The 18675-nt window shown below is 39.1% G+C and overlaps 1 long non-coding RNA gene across 1 annotated transcript; it reads right to left on the bottom strand.

Annotated features, from left to right (window-relative positions):
- Window positions 1-2655: 2655 nt before the first annotated feature.
- Window positions 2656-3451, bottom strand: LOC129243064 (uncharacterized). Its single transcript, XR_008582239.1, has 3 exons — window positions 3372-3451; window positions 3262-3308; window positions 2656-2783 (listed from the first exon to the last, which is right to left on the bottom strand). It is a non-coding gene; the product is annotated as an uncharacterized LOC129243064 (long non-coding RNA).
- Window positions 3452-18675: the final 15224 nt, after the last annotated feature.

The following is an 18675-nucleotide window of genomic DNA, read 5'->3' as shown; positions in this document are numbered from 1 at the left end:
GCCCAGAATCCACAAATCATTCACTGTCACCAGGGACACCACCATCTTCCAAGCGGAACTATACGCAATAATGGAAGCAGCAAACATCATGCAACGTAGAAACCACAAGAGAGTAAAGATTAGAATACTCTCGGACAGCCAATCAGTTCTAAAAGCTTTAGATAGCTATACCTACAACTCAAAAACTCTCTTAGAATGCCACAAAGCACTCAATAACCTGGCATACAAAAACAATGTCTCATTAATTTGGGTACCAGGACATGAGGGATATGACGGCAACGAAAAGGCAGACTTTCAAGCCAAAAAAGGGGCAGATGTAAACTTCATCGGACCTAGTCCCATGTTCGGATTCGACAAAAACAAACTATAAAGAGCGATGGTCCGGTCTAGAACGCTGCAGAACTGCAAAGTGTTTTGTGACAAGTCCGAACAGAAAACTGTCAAACTTTCTACTAAAACTTAGAAGGAAAGACATTCGGTTGATGGTCGGCATCATTACAGGACACAACCCATGGGGTCAGCATATGACCACCATTGGAATCATCGAGGACCCGGTATCCCTGTCATGCTTGGAGGAGGCGGATAGCACTGAGCACTTTCTCTGTGAGTGTCCTGCCTTTGCTAGAGCGGGACTACGAGTATTGGGTTCCGATGTCATGGGAATGAGTAATATTCGTTCTCTAAAACTGGAGGATATTTACAGATTTGCCAAAGAATCTGGAAAATTCTCACAGGACCAACAATTTCTTTCTCTGTCTCTACTCTTTCCTATCTCTTTCTCTGACACTTTTTTCTTTCCCTCCTTGACTATCTACCCCCTTTCCAGAGCTTTAAATACAATGGGCTTTTTAGCCTGAGTATTTTAGGAGCCACCAAATCTCCTGGTGCTCCTTGGCTCGACCTCTTCAACTTCAACTTCAACAAAAACAGCCTAAAACAAAAAGTAAAATACTGGGACAAAACTCTATTAAATCAGCATTGGAACAACGTAGAGGGTCTTAGAAACTCCAAAAAGTTCCCAAGTTTCAACGCTAAAAGAGCTAACATGGCCCTCACGTTAAACAAAAAGAGCATTCGCACTCTCACAGGCGCCCTCACGAGTCACTTCACCTGCAACAAACACTTACATAAATTAGGCATAACTAACACCAGCCCCTGCAGATTTTGCTACGAAGATGAGGAGTCTATAGAACATCTCATCATCGAATGTCCGGGGTTGACGCATAGAAGGAAAAGGTTTTTAAACAAGTTCATGCTTACAGATGAAGACCTTCAATCACTCCCTCAGAAGGAGCTGGTACAATTCATAAGCACACTTAACAGTCAATAGACAGCATAGGGTGCACAATAGATCAATATGGTCGCAGTGCTAAAGGGCCATACCTTAACCCTTTACTACCATTAACAATTAATATTCCTTTTTATTATAAAAGGCCTCAAATTTGTTTGCCTTTCTTATTTACTTATACATATATTCCATTTAGTGGAAGTGCGGTAACCCTCCTTAGACATACATATTTTTTTCACATTTGAAATGTGCATATGAGTACAGCCATTATAATAGCCATATATTTCCATACGAATTATTGTACCATTTATGACTCAGTAAAATTTTCCAACTAACCCAAAGCTAGTCCTTTAACTAACTGCTGCACATTCAACAAATTCTACTTGGAATGTTACATTTTACTATTGTACAATATTATTTATGACTAACAGCTGAATATGAATAGAGCTGTGAAGCCTCACAGTGCATGAAATTTGAGCACTCATGCGAAATAACTCAATATTGGGTAGAACGTAAATTACTACAAATTCGCTTATTTATTAAAAGCTGGGGCGTATGAGCAACATGCAATGTGAAAAATTACCAAGCGCTTAGAATTTGTGCGCTACACATTTTTCTCTCTTTCGCACTGTACTGGGAATGCAATTCGATTTCACGTGTTATTTATGGCGTCGTCTAGAGTTTTATTTTAAATCTATTTGGTGTAACTTTATTTGTTTGATTATTTGTTATCTGGTTTTTGTGAACCTCGCATGAAAGTGTATTAACCCGCGTCGGGTGAAAAGTCAGGCGAAGCGTGTGTGAAAGCGCTAAGCGACAAATCGAATGGTTATAAATCCTGTTAAAACGACTGATGTGTGTATAAAAATGTGTTTGCTAGTACGACTGATATGTGTGTGTGTGTGTATTGGTATGGGTATATGCTTATAAGTATGTGTAGGTACATACATATACATATTTTATTTTTGTTAAGTTTAGTGCGCATTCCCACTGCATTGCTTCTAAAATTTGTATATTTTACATACAAACAACATTTATCAAATTCGCTGAGAAAAACAAAAACAAAACATGCGCTCAAACTATTCGTTGCTGCTTCAGAAAGAAAGGATAATTTTTGTTTTTTGGCACACCAGCAGGACGCTTGAAAAATTATTGTGCTGGTGTTGACGTATATTTTTTTTTTGTTTCTTGTATTTGCGTCCCCATTTCAAATTTACGAGTCTATTTGCACGACTGGCTTGTGAATTATTGTGCGAGAGTTTATAAAATGGGTGAGCATGTGAATTGTGTATATGTGTGTGTTTGTTATGAGTCAATTTTTAACGAATTTATGCGCCGCTATGAGTTCAAAAAACCCACCTTTTTATTTTTTTATATTTCATCAATTAACTGCTCCGTTATTTTTTGTTACTGTCTGCCGCTACATATATTTTTTTCATGCAATCGAATAGTCAGCGGCACCGCTTAATCGGGTTACCTCCTATGTTCGCCTCGCCTGTAAGTATGCAGCAAATAAGAGCCTTTTGTTTATGATTTTTGTCACTTAGTGCCGATTTACACACGGAGACATCTGGAAAGGAGACACTAGAAATACTCTTTTCATGTTTCATTCGCGGTCACATGGGCAAAATTGTTTTCGGCAACATTTTGACGTTTACTATTTTAGCATCCTCTGAATCGGATATACCTATTCTACAACCCGCTAACAAGGCCATCCTTCTCCCCCGAACAAAATGTGTGCCTTCCAAATGTTTCCCTGTGTAAATGGGCACCTAGCAAATCACTGCATATCTCAAATAACTCTTGGAGTGGTGTGGGTGGGTTTTCTCCATAAGAGCGATTCTTTAGGCGAGTGATCTTAGCTCCGATGAATGAATTCAATAAATTTGGAAAAAGATATTTAGTTAGTCGCCGACATTGGATCACCTCATTAAGTGACAAAAACACTAATTTCGAAGCAAAGTTAAACCTACCGCTCTCCTGTAATCCTTGGTCGCCATCTCTCTCCGAGTAAGATAAACTGAAAAGTTATGGAAATGCTATTAGAGATATGACGCAAAGATTACTGAACATTGTACTTTACAAGTTATTATTGAAAAAATAAATTTTTATCTGGTTTTTCCAAAATTATTAATGCATTTTCTTTTTCTAAAAGCTCTTTTTTCATTTATATTTTTTCATAAAAAATCAAATAAAAATTTTATAAAATGTTAGAAAAAGAACCGAAGATATTTTGCTTCAAACAAGCTTTAATTTACTTTGAAAATATTGAATAAATCTGAAAATTAATCAACATTTTCCAATTTTTTTCAGTTTACTTTTTCCAGCCTACAAATAATCAATTATTCGAATAATTGACGAAAATGTCCAAAATAATTGAATCACTTGACATAGAATTGCTTAGCTATAATTCTGGAATATTTTTGAATAACGTGGCCACCTATGTTTCCAATATATTTAAAAGAGAGCTTAATTTCGAATATATTTGTAAGCGGGTTGCCACCTATTTGAAAAATTAAGTTCAAATATAAATAATAAAATAAATGAAATGTAAGAGAGGAAAATGATTTTAAAAATCCCTTTTTCGAATAAATATTTTTAATAGGGATGCCACCGTCTTCAAAAAAATAAATTGAATAAATTAAATATGTAAAAAAATAAATTGAAATAATACAGACATGGAAGACACCCATTCAAATGAAATAAACTTAAGAAAGTTTATTTTAGAAAATATGTTTGGATATGGTCGCTGTTCGAAAGGGTTAAGGGTTAATAAAATTAACTTTAATTATATATGTACATAATTAAAGTTAAATATATGTACATCGCAATCAGACTGAGGGGTTCAGGCTATAGGCTCAACCTCACTTATGGGCATTCAAGCATCCTTAGAAATTTCGAGTTTATCCCCTTGTCAATGGATCAATGTATAGTATACCCTCGCTTAGTCCAACCGGAACTTTCCCCACTTATATTCCATCAAGGGAAGAGTGGACAAGGGGCTACACTTGGGGGCAGGGCTTGTTGAACTTGTTCACGGATGGATCTAAGTTGAAAGGAAAGGTTGGCGGAGGAGTTTTTGCGAGGAGCTCTCCATCAGACTCAAATTCAGGTTACCGGATCACTGCAGTGTTTTTCGCAATCAAGGAGGCAGCTGATTGGCTGCTCACATGCGTACTAACAGTATTTAATTACTCCGACAGCCAAGCGGCAATAAGGACCCTCGAGTCAGTGACGGTGCATTCGAAGCTGGTCAGGGAATGGTTGGCCTCACTTTCGACTGCGTCCGAATTCTTTGACATAAGCCTCATCTGCGTTCCTGGTCACAGCGACACTGCGTGGAACAGTGAGACGGATGAGCTGGCCATACAAGGGACATGTGAGGTGATTTCCCCGCGAAGCGAGAGAATTGGGATCCCCCTGACTACCTGCGGTCTGCTCTTGGAAAGATGGGCTTCGCGCAAACAGAGCAAGCGTTGGGCAAGTATAAAAACTTTTATGGTCGTGAAATCCTTCTGTGAAATCCACGTGTGAATCGGGGGCGCTCGGGCGAGCTTCTGCGGTAGACAAAATATCAGCTCACATCGAATCTCGTGGGTTTTCTCACAGGACACTATACGTGAGGTATGCATGCTGTGAGACTTAAAATTACCTCGAGTCCCTTTTGCGCTAGATGTATGGAGGAAGAGGTGGAATCATCTCAACACCTTCTCCTTAGCTGTCCTGCTTAGGCGGAGTTAAGATCCAGTCATCTTGGCTCTTACTTTTTTGCTACGCCTTCTGATATAGCTGGCGTTGACATTAAAAATCTGATGAATTTCATCAGCAGCACAAAGCGGTTGACGCAAACGCAGTACAGTCATCGTTCATAATCCACACACTCTAAACCCACCCTCCTAACCATCCCACCACCATCTCTCCCCGCCCTCTCCTTTCATCCCATCAGTTTTCTCTTTCACCTCAACTCCTTCATAGTGATATCACAAAGGACGAATCCGCTTATCTCCGTCCAAGTGTGCCCATTCCTTGGGCAACCATTCCAACCTAACTTATATATGTACATAGGCACCATACGAGGTAGAGGAATTTGAATCGAATAAAGCGTGCTAATTTCTAACGTTGCGAATTTTCGTATCAGCGGTATTTAGCATCTGCGGTTCGGGAACTGTCATGAGACAGTTTCTAAGATGCTTTGAGAAATGTTATGTCGATTAACGATCCCACTTTTACAGATTTTTCGTGGAGTTAGTCATATGAGTCCATGAAACAAAGGATTTTTTATACTCGACGTTTATTTTTCATGCCATCAGCCATTTCTTCCATGTCGATTGACCGTCTCAAGGGCGCCATTAGACTTATTTTATGGGGGGACCCTAAATATCAATAATCTGCAGACAATCAAAAAAGATTTAATTTTATTACTTTTATAGCAAATTTCTTTTTTTCCTTATTCACTCCTCTCGGGAGCCTAGCGCAAGACGTGTCATGCCTTAGTTTCATAATCTATTTGATTTCTAACAGGGTATGTGATAAGCCTGCCGCGACCAGTCTTGTCGTTGCTTAGGAACAACGCCTTCTTACTGCCTGGAGCGCCATCTGTGTTTCACATTTTTCTGGCAGAAGGATTCCACAGATGGTTGAGGACTTCGCTAAATTTCGGTTGTCTGCACTTACCGCGGTCGTCCACTTCCTCTTGCTATCGCCACTGATGCCAAACTGTGTGTTTTTCTTCGTTTTTTTTTGCTTGTTTTAGCAGCAACAGTGCAATTAATGCGCAGACTATTGTGCGGGAGTAAGGATGGAAGATCCATTAAACTCAAGCGAATGGCTTAGGATCTGGCATGCTTTGTACTCGTGCAGAAACATTAGTGATGACGAAAAAGTATGATGAAAAAAGTATACGCTTTCCAAGCCTTAATTCAATCAATGTGCAGAGGTTAATATTAATCGCTATGAGCCGCCGTAACCAAATGGGTTGGTGTGTGACTGCCATTCGAAAGTCCTCCGGTTTTAAATCCCGGGCACGAAACACCAATTGATAGCAAACGTTTTTTTCTAATAGCGGTCGCTCTCGGTAGGCAATGGGAAATCTCAGAGCTCTTCAAAAAAACGCATCTGGCTTTCAGAGGTGACATAAAATTGTAGGCTCCTCTATTCGTGAAAAAATACCAAGATGCACACCATAAATTGATGGAGAAGCCGAAGCACAACCGCCCTCATTTAGTGTTTCATGCGCACAGTGAGTTTCGCCCACAAGCGCGCTCAACTATTTATTAGTTTGCTATTTCCTTAAATTTCACTTTCATTCTATTTGCTTTCGCTGACTTGAAAAAGCATTTATTGTATTTTCTCATTCACCAAACAAAAAACGCATAAGCCACCGAGCAAGGCACGGCTTCTTCTCTTACATACACACAATTAACCTGCTTAGGTGCTCAACCAATCCGAGTGCCTGCCGAGCAGCTGAAACTAAGTATTTCAATTACATTTTTTTTTCGTTGTAGCTCGCAGTGCAGCGACTTTTACTCTACGCTTAACATACTTTATGGCACTTAAGCCCCAGTTAGTCTTCATCGGCGAAGCAGTTTGCCTTTCGACTAACATACTTTCGCAATTACAACTAAACGTTGGCCACATTAATTAGTTAACTGCCGCATTCACTTCTATGAGCTTTTACTTTTACTTTTCTTTGTTTTCATTTGCGCATTATTTTTTTTATTAGCACTTTCCACCCTATCATTTCGCGCTAACCATTTCCATTTGTAAAGTCATACTTCAGTTCTCGAAACAATGTAAATTCCATGGAACCTTTGACTCGTTGCCGCTGAAAGAAAGTCAACCTTCCCTATGCAACATACAATAATGAAGTCAGTAAGCAGTGCTCAGCTTGGCCGCATTGCATTAAACCGCAGCAATAAAGTCAAGTAAAGAGTTGAAGGAAAATAAAAAAGGTAAATAAACTTCACGACATTCCGCTGTTACCCTGACGACGTCACCAACAACTACAATTGCATTTGTCATTGTGTGCTGTGCTGCCTGGCTGCCTGAGTATATACACACCGCCCAGCATCAGCGACAACACTTTCATTGTCTTCGCACGCTTTTACGATGCGATTTTCATGCGATCTGCATACGATTTCTCACAGACCACACACCCAATTGCTTTGCTTCAAGCTATTTTTCTCCACACACACAGTAGTCCACGGCTGATGTTTCAGTGTGGCTGCGAAAAAATTTAAAGCAGCAGTTTTATGTAGATATTGCTCGTTGGAATGCGCGCAAGTTACATCATATAAATATACAACAACAATAAAAAAATAAAAAAAGAAATTAGGAATTCCCATGCAGCAGCATTATCGCATGGCGAACGGTTGCAGGTTCGGTTGAATACTTAAAGACAAAATCTGCTTTGTTGCATATTTGCGCTTCAAGGCCAACCGAATTTGAATCGAACTTTCGAGTAGAATATAAAATAAGTTTTTAGTCTTAAGACTTCATTGCAACCAAACGGTTGCCTATGTAAAAATAAAGCACTATTATTATTCGAAAATATAAATCGCACGCCCAAAAACTTTTTGCCTTTCATACGCTTTTATCTCCTCGTCATGTCAACGTGCAAACTTTTTTCCCCAAAGTCTCTCCATTGCTGGGGAGGGCTCTGTTGGTCGTATTGTTGTCTGTGGCTCATTATTAAAAATTTCCACTTCCGCTTTAATGGGATTTTTGTTGCGCGCGCCACGCTATTACCCACAATATTTTACGAGCGTTCTTCACTCACTGCGTTTGCACTCGGGCGCTTTGCTTATTGCAATACTCGTCGGTGAACGCCTTGCAGCAAGTTTTATGCGCTCGAACACTCGCATATTTAAAGCGCTGAAATTACTACAATATTTTCACATACACATAAATATATGTACATAGTAATGCTTGTATAAATGTGCTTACTTATGTGTGTGTGTGTATGTGTGAAATTCATTGTTAAACTTTTTTGACTGCAAGCATTTCTTTAACCAACCGACATAAATTGCATAAACTCTTCCATGCGCTCCACATGGCGTATGAGTGACATTAATTGCTCATCTACCATCTACCATCCACCGCATATAGACCATCTACCACCGTCTAGCGTATGCTTTTAATGCACTTTTAATTATGCCATTTTTGAGATGACTGTTGTCGATTGCCACATGGCTTTATTATTACACTTGTTTTTTTTTTTTGTATGGCTTAAATTGTTTGGGCGTGCGTGGAAAAATTAATTGCTGCCGGTGAGCCTTAAGCTGCTCTTTGCGGCCTAAGGGTATTTTCATCATGCATGCGGGAGAATGTAATGTAAACGTACAAGGAGTCGTTATCCTTGCACAATGAAGCCAGTATGAAGTAAGAGTTGAGTTTAGTGAATTACACAATTTAAAGTTTAAAGGTAAGCTCTGCTTTTAATTTAATATTTTCAGTAGTCCACTTTTACATGTGAAATAATTTAAGGGGGTATTCTAGTCTAGAGGCCCGAATTTCGAGCATTTTTTGACGATGAATAAAAAAAAAGCTATTGATATTTTTACGATACATTTTTTTATCATTTATTTATTCATATATTAGGAGCACACAAAATAAATTTGAAAAAAGAAAATGAATTTTCATGGAGTTATGCGTCCTTGAAGTGGAAGGGGGGAAAAAAGATAGTGTCCCCGTCGTCACGATTTCTACCCTTGTGGTCATCTGAAAAAAAAAATACAAATTCTTAATTAATATGAATGTCATTATCGTATGAACCAGAAAAAACGGAAAAAAAAATTTTTTCCATAAAATGGCGGCTACTCAAAAAATTGAGGTCGATTTTTCTCTTATTTTTAAGCTTTCTCGAATTGTTTACACATGTTAAAAAATTGAAATTTCCAGTTTTTCGAGCTTCATACGATAGAGATATATTTAAGGAATATTCATGACAAATTTCAAGCAAATCGGTTGATTAGAACTTGAGATATCGTGCCGACCGTATCGAACGAAGTAGTTTCGAGAAACACGCGTTTGAATTTCGCCGTCCGCTCAAACCAGTCTAGCTGTCGCGTCACTAAAATAGTTGTAATTTCGAAAATAGTTCGAATTTTGCAAAATCCTTTTACGGAGATATTTTTGAATACCTAAACTATCGAATTTTGAAAAAAAAAATTTTCGATTTTTTCAAATTTCTAGACTAGAATACCCCCTTAAACGGCCTAAACTTAACTTAAACTTTTATTTATTGTAAATATGGGAGAATTGTCATATGGCATATGGAAATCTCAATGAATAAAAAATCCGAAACTGCAAATACCTGATGCAATAACTCCTGCGCTAAGGGTCTCTAGATATATCAAAATATCTAGTATATCTAGTATCTATCGGATGCTCTGGGAGATAGGTAAACCATGCAGGGTTCACGATTTTTATTCCAAATGTGACTCTTAATAGTTATATGTGTAAAATGATATCATTTAACTGTCCACCATCAGCACATCTACAGGTAAAATCCACCAAACACTCGATTCATGAATACCTAATTCTTAAGAACGTCGAGATATCCATGCTACAGGGCAAGTTTTTAAGTGACGGGTGCCAAACCCAGCGCACAATCAGATATCCCGGGTTGCTTCACCTTCTCACACGTTAATTCGCTTTCAAAGGGCTCGATATTTGGGCGAAGCTCGGATGTTGTGAGCTGCAACAACACTTTGTAGTACAGGCGCTACAGCAGTAATATTCTCAACAGAGCATCCAGTTTTTGGTCTGCCAGTACTTTTTCTATTCTCTACAGAGCCAGTTTCTTGATATTTCTTTACCAACCTTTGTATTTTCGACTCATTCGGTGGGGTATTTCTATCAAAAAAATCACGAATTTTGCGATATGTTGTTCTTAAAAATCGACCATTTTCATAATAAGTTTCTATAATTTTAACGTGTTGCTCTATCGTGTAAAATTTTGCATCTGTCATGTAGCACGTACACATAAAAAAGTTATCGTCTAGAAATTATTCACTAGGTGTCACTCTAGCTGTCACTTTTGAAGGACCCTTTGTGTGAGTTGAAGTATGATTTTTGCAAAATGCCATATTTGACTACAATTAAAAAGGAACTTGAAGCTTTTTACCCTTCTTAATTGGCGGGATAACCGCTTACGTGATTTTGGCCGAGTTTAGCAAGTCGCTTCTTTCTGGTGCTAACCGGCGCCAGTTGGAAACACCTAGTGCATCCAAGTCCTTTACCAACTGATCTTTCCAACTCTTCCTCTGCTACCACCAGCTGGTGCCGCATGGAATACTTTCAGAGGCAGAGCGTATGTATCAAATCTGTTTCCAGGCATGCGTCAGTTTTACTATCTGTGGAACACTTGCAAAGCGCAACGACAATAGACTATCTGGTTCCCAAGATGGATCTGAACAAAGGCTATAAAATACAAACATCCGACAGAAAAGATTGGCAGATCAGAGTCAAATCAGTTGATAGTGGTCGCTATATTTAAACTGGCGGCTTAAGAATGGGCAATGGCGCTGCATCGGGAGTGTACTGGAAACAATTATCTTTAAAAAGCTCCTTTAGCCTCCCAGGCTGATGTAGCCTCTTCCAAGTTGAGATCTATGCTATAGGCCAAACAGAAAAAAACGATAAGACTGATGGATTTACCACCAGCAAACCTTTCCATTATTGTTGATAGTCAAGCAGCGGTCAAGGCTCTGGCTCTGTGATAACGAATGCAGGAAGGTACTCTTGCTTATCCAACAACACAACACGACACTTTTTTGGATCCCAGTTCGCTCTGGGATGATAGGAAATGAAAGAATGGATAAACGTGGAAGGAAAGGCTCTGAACTTGAACTTTGGCGAGTGGTAGCGGACATAAGAATTCCTCTTAGCGTAGTGTATACTGCGATTGACTTGAGAACCGTGGAAACCAATAGAAGGTGATCAGTGACTGCTAACTGGAGGGTCTCCAAAGCGCTCTGGCAAAATGTCTCACGAGAGGAGGAAGAGATAGGTTGAAGCAACTTAGTTATGGGATGGAAATGAAATGTAGGTATCTCAACGGGCTTTAAAGCCATCGAGTGCCTGGCCAACCTAGCCAACCTCTTTCTCATGAAGAAACAATTTTGGAATAAACGAGGGGGTTCTATAAGTGCCCGTGTTAGAAATGAAGACACCATTTTTTTTCAAAAAAAAATTTTTTTTCAACATAGTTCCCTTTTAGAAGATTGGATTCTCCCAAAGATACGGCCATTTTTTAACCCCTCCAAAAATTAGGATTTGTCGAACTCTCTGAAATACGACTCTCTCTCGGCGACGACTTCTTCGTTTGAACTAAATTTTTTTACCGCGAGCCATTTCTTCATGTTCGGGAACAAGAAAAAGTCGCAGGGAGCCAGATCGGGTGAATACGGGGGTTGCGGCAACGTTTCATAATACAATTCATGCAATTTGGCGGCGACAACTCCGGATGAATGTTCTGGTGCGTTATCGTGGTGAAGCAGCACCTTCTTTTTCAAAAAATGTGGCCGTGTATCCCTCAATTCTTTGTGAAAGCGATCCAATAACTCTCTGTAGTATTGCCCCGTGATCCTTCTTCAATGAGCTGTCAAATCAAATTTAACCTATCAATCAGTCTTAAATTGGTTTTACGATGATAACACCAACTTCCCTCAGGAACGCGCTCTGTCATCAAACACGAGTACTTATTGAACCGCCCTCGTACTTCTACAAAGTTTGGAGCTAAGAGTGGCATTTGAACTTATTTTTCAACGATTTGGGCAATGGTTAACTTTAGCCACTATAATTTTACAAAAAATTTTATCGCCACTTTGATATTCAAGAATTATTTAATAATACATATAAGGACACCCTTTAACTCAAACGCATACACTTTCCTTTCAAAGCATTGAAATCTTAAAAGAGTTTACTACTTCACATTTCCTTTATTAAATTTTTTAATATCCACACAGAATCTGCTAAAAATATTACGTTCAACGCATCACCACGCACGCATACACACACATTTAAATTCTTTGCAATTTCCGCTCATAACATTCAAGGAAAACTCCTAGCAAATCCATAATAATACCAATTTGAGTGCCATTCGGCGCAATGTGTGAAATCGTCTCACTGTAGCGATATTCTGCTTTCTACGACCACACTTTGCACTCAAGACGGGTTGGTCGCACTTTAGTTTACTACTTACGACGAGTATCCATTATGTCATTTATGGGTTTTTATAAATGCTGCACACCTCCCCTAAGCAAGCCAAAACAGTGTTTCCCTATTTCACAGTATCTGTTGGCATTTTAAAATTTCCACACACGCTTGCATACTAACGAATGCAACGCATGCTTAGATGCACCCATGCATACCGTACATATACATATGTACTTGTGGATTTCATGCGTCTGTGCAATGTCCTATAATCACGATGGAGGCACTCACGTGTGCGCCAATATCCGAGCTAAATAGCATTAAAGTGTTAGTAAAGAGCAGGCAACCTGAGTGCAAATGCTACCAGAAACTACACAGATCGGGTGCTAATAGTGCAAAGAGACACACGTGCAAGCACTTGGATGCAGACAAATATTTACATAAATGTACACGAGTACATGTGGATATATAATATACTTGTATGTACCTATATATGTATGTTTGTATATTTCGATGGCCACAGTGAGACATAAGAAAAAGATACATTTGAATTATTCGCCGTAATTTCGGCATCTATTAAGGGGGGGGGTAAGGGATAAACGCTAAAAAAAAACACTTTTTTCATGAATTTATTCTAGCGAAACGGTTCAAGTCAGTTTATTAAAAGTTGTTGCATATTATAAAGTAACATTTCAAGAATATTTGATAAAATTTTCATGTAAAAATATTGCAAAATGAGCGAATGAGAGCACATTTACGTAGACGTCTTTTCAAAAATACATTTTGCAGTAGTCAGCATATCTCAGCGTAGAATCATCTGAAATCAAAAAAATCGAATAATTTAGTTAAAGTATGAGTTAAACTTCCCCCCAACGTTTATTTTGACGATTTATTTTCATTTTCAGCCATTTGGTAGTCGTTTGAAGTAAAAAGTGATTTTTGACGAAAAAATGCCGCCATTTTGTAGGTGTAAAACTACCTTAATATAAAAAAAAAATGGCGAAAAAAAAACGTTGGGGGGAGGTTTTTTATATGTAAAATAAAAAAAAAAAATAATAAATAATTGGCGCGTACACTTCTTCTAGGTGTTTGGCCGAGCTCCTCCTCATATTTGTGGTGTGCGTCTTGATGTTGTTCCACAAATGGAGGGACCTACAGTTTCAAGCCGACTCCGAACGGCAGATATTTTTATGAGGAGCTTTTTCATGGCAGAAATACACTCGGAGGTTTGCCATTGCCTGCCGAGGGGCGACCGCTATTAGAAAAATGTTTTTTATTAATTTTGCTTTCACCGAGATTCGTACCAACGACCTCTCAGTGAATTCCGAATGGTAATCACGCACCAACCCATTCGGCTACGGCGGCCGCATTATATGTAAAATATGTGTGCAAAATTTCAAAAGGATCGGTTGAGTAGTTTTCAAATGCCAATGACTACGCACTTTAAAAAAAAAGGTTCGAGAAAACCGCGTTTAAAGTTTGTAACGGACTACGCGCGCAACTGCTGCGTCTCGGCAGATGTTTGAGGTGGCTCGGCTTTATGCTCTATAACTTAAAAAGTTTTGCTCGGATTGACTTAAAATTTTAACACGGTATTTTTGAAATGTTTTACTACAATAACATGCAAAAAAAAAATCGATTTTTATTATAATAATATATAATATAATATAAAATTAAGAATCAATTGACTTTTGCTCGATATGACCACCTTTTGCCTTGACTATGGCCTTGAGACGGTCCAAAAATGAATTGCAAGCTGCCCGAAAGTGATTTGCAGGTATTTTGGCCCACTCACGGACAATGGCCTTTTCAGCGTACCGAGACTGGTGAATCTATTAGTTCGGACTATGCTCTCCAAAATGGCCTAAAGTGGATAATCCATCGGATTCGCGTCTGGTGAATTTGAGAGCCTTTGTGTGGACGTTATGAAGTTCGTTACGTTTTAGCCATTCTCCAACTTTAAGAGCGGGCAGAAAGAATAATAGAAGTGTTAGATGAGCGAGTTTTAGCGAGTATCTGATAATTACTATCATGCAAGGATCCTTCACATACCGAGCATATGAACTTACATTGAGCAGTTGTGCTAGTAAATGTTTCCACGCAGCGGAATTTTTTAAATTTTCCCTACCAAGAGCTGCTACCGCAGCGAACTAAGTCGGTCAGTGGCGTTAATGACACGTAGCAGTAGACTCAAGAAACGAGCTGTTGTGACATCGCCTTCAAGTTAAGTTTGCAGATACCTCTCCACACTGTAATGGTTCGGGATTTCTCCGGTATTCGATGTTGTACTGTAGGGGTGCGAATCACGTGAACTACAGTTCCAAGAATCAGGCTTAGATTAAGTAGAAGAATCGATTATAAGTTTTTTCGTTACAAAGCTCTGACTTTCTATTACTTGAAAGGTATAGAAAGCCACTAGTAATCCCACCACTTAACAGCTTCGTGCTGCTAGAAATCATACTACGTAGACCATAGGAAAAGTAGTTTTTGGAATTCTTTCACGGTATGAGTCCTGTTAAGAATTGTAGAGGGCAAACGACTAGTTTACTATTCATTTAATTGAGCAATAGCTATTCCTCGAAAACTCTAGCGACTGTGAAGCTGGAGCTTGCCACGAAGTTATCAAAGAAAGAGCTATGGCTTAATAAGAGTTTGGGTTTAGTCTCATTAGTTCCAATTTCTTTTCATGATCTCTTTAGTTTTACAATAGGGATAACTCTGACAGATATTTAGTGATTACCATGGATCGGCGAAAGTCCTCCAGAACTTCCCTAAAAAATCCTTTGAACTGTTTTATTCAGTAAACACACAAATACCAAGAAAACCCAAATTCCATAGTATAGGGTTTTACTTCGAAGCAGTTTACAAGCAAGCAGAAAAAGTCATTGAGCTTATATCTAAAGCCGGCAAAGGAAAAGACCTAAAGATATCTGCTAAAAAAAGACATCTGCTTGAGCCTGAGCCACCTACTAGGCACATCAAGAGGTATTTCCTCAATTACGCGGACGAGATCCAAGACAAAACAGACAGACAGCTACTGGATCGGACAGTGTACAGACAGACCATAAACGACATTCATCGGGAGACCATTACCACTTTCCTAAACTCCCGACCCCCGAATGCCGTTATCGGAGTCCATCCACCACCAATCGCAGACGAAGAGCTCCAACTTTCCCGAGAGTCCCGCGTAACATTGGCACAACTACGTTCTGGATACTGTAGCAGGTTAAACTCCTACTTATCCAGAATCGACCCCGACATACTAAACATATGTCCGGCATGTGAATTCACCACGCACGACACTAACCACCTTTTCACATGCACCATCAAACCCACTCATCTAACACCCCTCACCTTCTGGGCCCAACCTGTCGAAACGGCTAGTTTCCTGGGCCTACCGTTAGACGACCGGTGATTACACTACACTGACAAGGCAAAGTTAATGTTACTGTTACTATTACAACAACAACAACAACCTAAAGGAAAATAGTTCCCAAAACACTCGGTTCCGCGTTACCGGAACGACCCAGATTTATATCCGGCTAAGAACTGGAAATATTCTGTTCCTCTGGTCTATTTTATAGCAAAACCAATTGAAAATTATGTAAATGGCAGTTTAAGAATGGAAAGTGAATATTGAAATTGGTTTTTGTTGATTTCATTTTTTAGTTATTTCCTTATATTCAAAATATATTTTTTCATAGTCAATTGATGTGACCAACCATTTCAACTGAGAGTTTTCAAATGTTGTTGTTGTTGAGGCAGTTCATCAAGCCCTCCCATTACGATGTCTAGATGACTAGGTCGTCATCGTCTATCTCATCTAACGGTGCGGACTGGAAGCATGCTGTTTCAACGGTTTGATTCCAAAGGTAGAGTGGTGTTAGGTGAGTGGGTTTAAGGGGCATGTGAATATGTGGTTAGTATTGTTCGGGGTACCTTCACATGGCAGCCGGTTCTACATACCGGAGTGACTCGGGTTTTCCCCCGACTAAAGGCTGCCGCCCCAGTGTACTAGCCCTTTCTAGTAAGCTAAGAGATGGCAAATCGCAAGAGTAGGTTGCACGTTACTGGCACGAACCGAATTTTCATCCGTCCAAGGATTGTCATTTCATTAGCAAGTCCCAAAAATATGTGAAGAATTTTTCGCTGTTACGAAATCAACAACAATAATACTCATTACGCTTAGTCGACTCCTTCGACAAGTCCCTCAGATCTTCTCATGCATCACTTTTTGGACCGCGCGGTTATTGCATGGGTATCGAGACTAGTTTAGCGAAGTATCATTTTAATGAAGAGTTGTTTTTTTTCTTAAGAGTGTGAATTTCCTCTTGCCAGAATTCATATCCAGTTTCCAGCTTGAACATTTAAAGTGTATCAATTTCGTTCGCTCACACTGTATTTATCGATGAAAACCTACTTACCAATGCCATGACGGCATTGACGATGATTTATTGTATCTCACTTCCGTGAAAGTCTTAGCAACTTTACACGGACATATGTAACTTTAAGTAGTTGTACATCAATATAATTTCATGCGTAGCCATAATACAACTCATATCGCTTTAAACAGCATTTCCAATACCTCCATACTTTCGGAAAGGCTCCAAAGACAGAGTGAGCGCATGTGGTTCGCTGGCTGAGTGGTTGTGTGGCTGCCTTGTTAGCAGGTTAGTGCCAGCGCAACGCTGTAATCCGATGCCTGTGGAAGTGTTGCTTTTTTCTATATTTTATTTATTTTTTCTACACATACACACATACAGGGTGTATACGGTATTTGAGGGCAACTCGAGAGAAAAACTAATTCACTTTTATTTTGAACAAAATTTAAAAAACTTTACAAATTTTTTTACACAACACTAACTTATTTTACCTCTATAAAATCATTCAATAAAATGTCCTTCAGCTGGAAGAACATCCAGCTGGCCATTAAGATCTGGGGAGTTAAGCGGCCATAAGATCGGTGTTATGAAAGAGTGTTTTAGTTCATTGACCGGAAAGTCCTTGAGGATGTCGGTATAAGCCTTTTGGGTGGCCTCTACGGACACAAAACGTTTTCCTTTCATGGCCAAATACAATTTTCCGAATAGGTAGAAGTCACAGGGAGCCATATGAGGTAAATACGGGGAGTATATAATGGTTAAAATGCGATTTCTAGTCAAAAAGTCAGTCACAAGAGTGGATCGATGAGATGGTGCATTATCATGCAATAAGCGTCAGCTTCCTCCTTCGCGGTATTCAAGGCGAATTCGACGAAACAACAAACGCTTCAAAACGCCAAGATAGAAAATTGCATTGACGGTTTGGCCCATTGGCACGAACTCCTTGTGAACAATTACTTTGGAATCGTAAAAATAAATGAGCATCGACTTGATTTTTGACTTCTCCAAACGCGATTTTTTGGATGGTGGCTCGTCTGGGGCCCTGCATTCGGCACTTTGACGCTTATTTTCAGGTTCGTGTTGGAAGTATACCATGTTTTATCACCAGTTACAATGTTTTAAAGGAAGTTTTCGTCTTTTCTCGTCCCTTTAATGAGGTCTTTCGAATGTTGAATTCTAAGGAATTTTTGGTCCTCAGTTAACTTGTGCGAAATGAAACGTGCACAGAACTTTCGTAAGCCCAAATGATCAGTTAAAATGCGATAAATCGATGTTTTGGAGATATTCAACTCGGATTGCATGAATTTCAACGATGATTTCGGTTCATTCTTGATAAATTTTCAAACAATTTCGATGAACTTTTCGGTGATTATTGATTTTGAGCGGCCCGATTGTTCATTGCCATTTATGTCCTCACAACCATCTCTGAAACGTGTAAACCACTCATGAACTCTGGCACGAGATAGACAAACACTGTCACAAAATCGAAATTTTTTTCTTCACTCATCTTATAGTAAATCATTTCAAGAATGTTGTGTCAAAATTTTAAGTGGATCGGAGCAGAACTCTCAAAGTTATAGCCTTTGTAAGCACTCTACCTCGAATGCGGAGCATCGATAATTTTTCAGAGTCATTTTTTCAAACGCGTTTTCCCCGAAACGACTTCTTAAAAGTCGGTGCCAATCACAACTCCGAAACTATTCAACCGATTCTTTTCAAATTTGGCACACGTTTTCTAAATCAAAAATACCCCCCCCCCCCCCCCCCACTGTTTTTTTTTAAGGTTGTCATTACGTCATACTTTAACTGAAAAATTCGACTTTTTTAGTTTCAGATGATTCTACGACG

Source organism: Anastrepha obliqua, chromosome 3 (genome assembly GCF_027943255.1).
Source record: "Anastrepha obliqua isolate idAnaObli1 chromosome 3, idAnaObli1_1.0, whole genome shotgun sequence".
Lineage (NCBI taxonomy): Eukaryota > Metazoa > Arthropoda > Insecta > Diptera > Tephritidae > Anastrepha > Anastrepha obliqua.
Note: the sequence above shows the minus strand (reverse complement) of the source record. Positions and strands in the feature narration are given on the sequence as shown.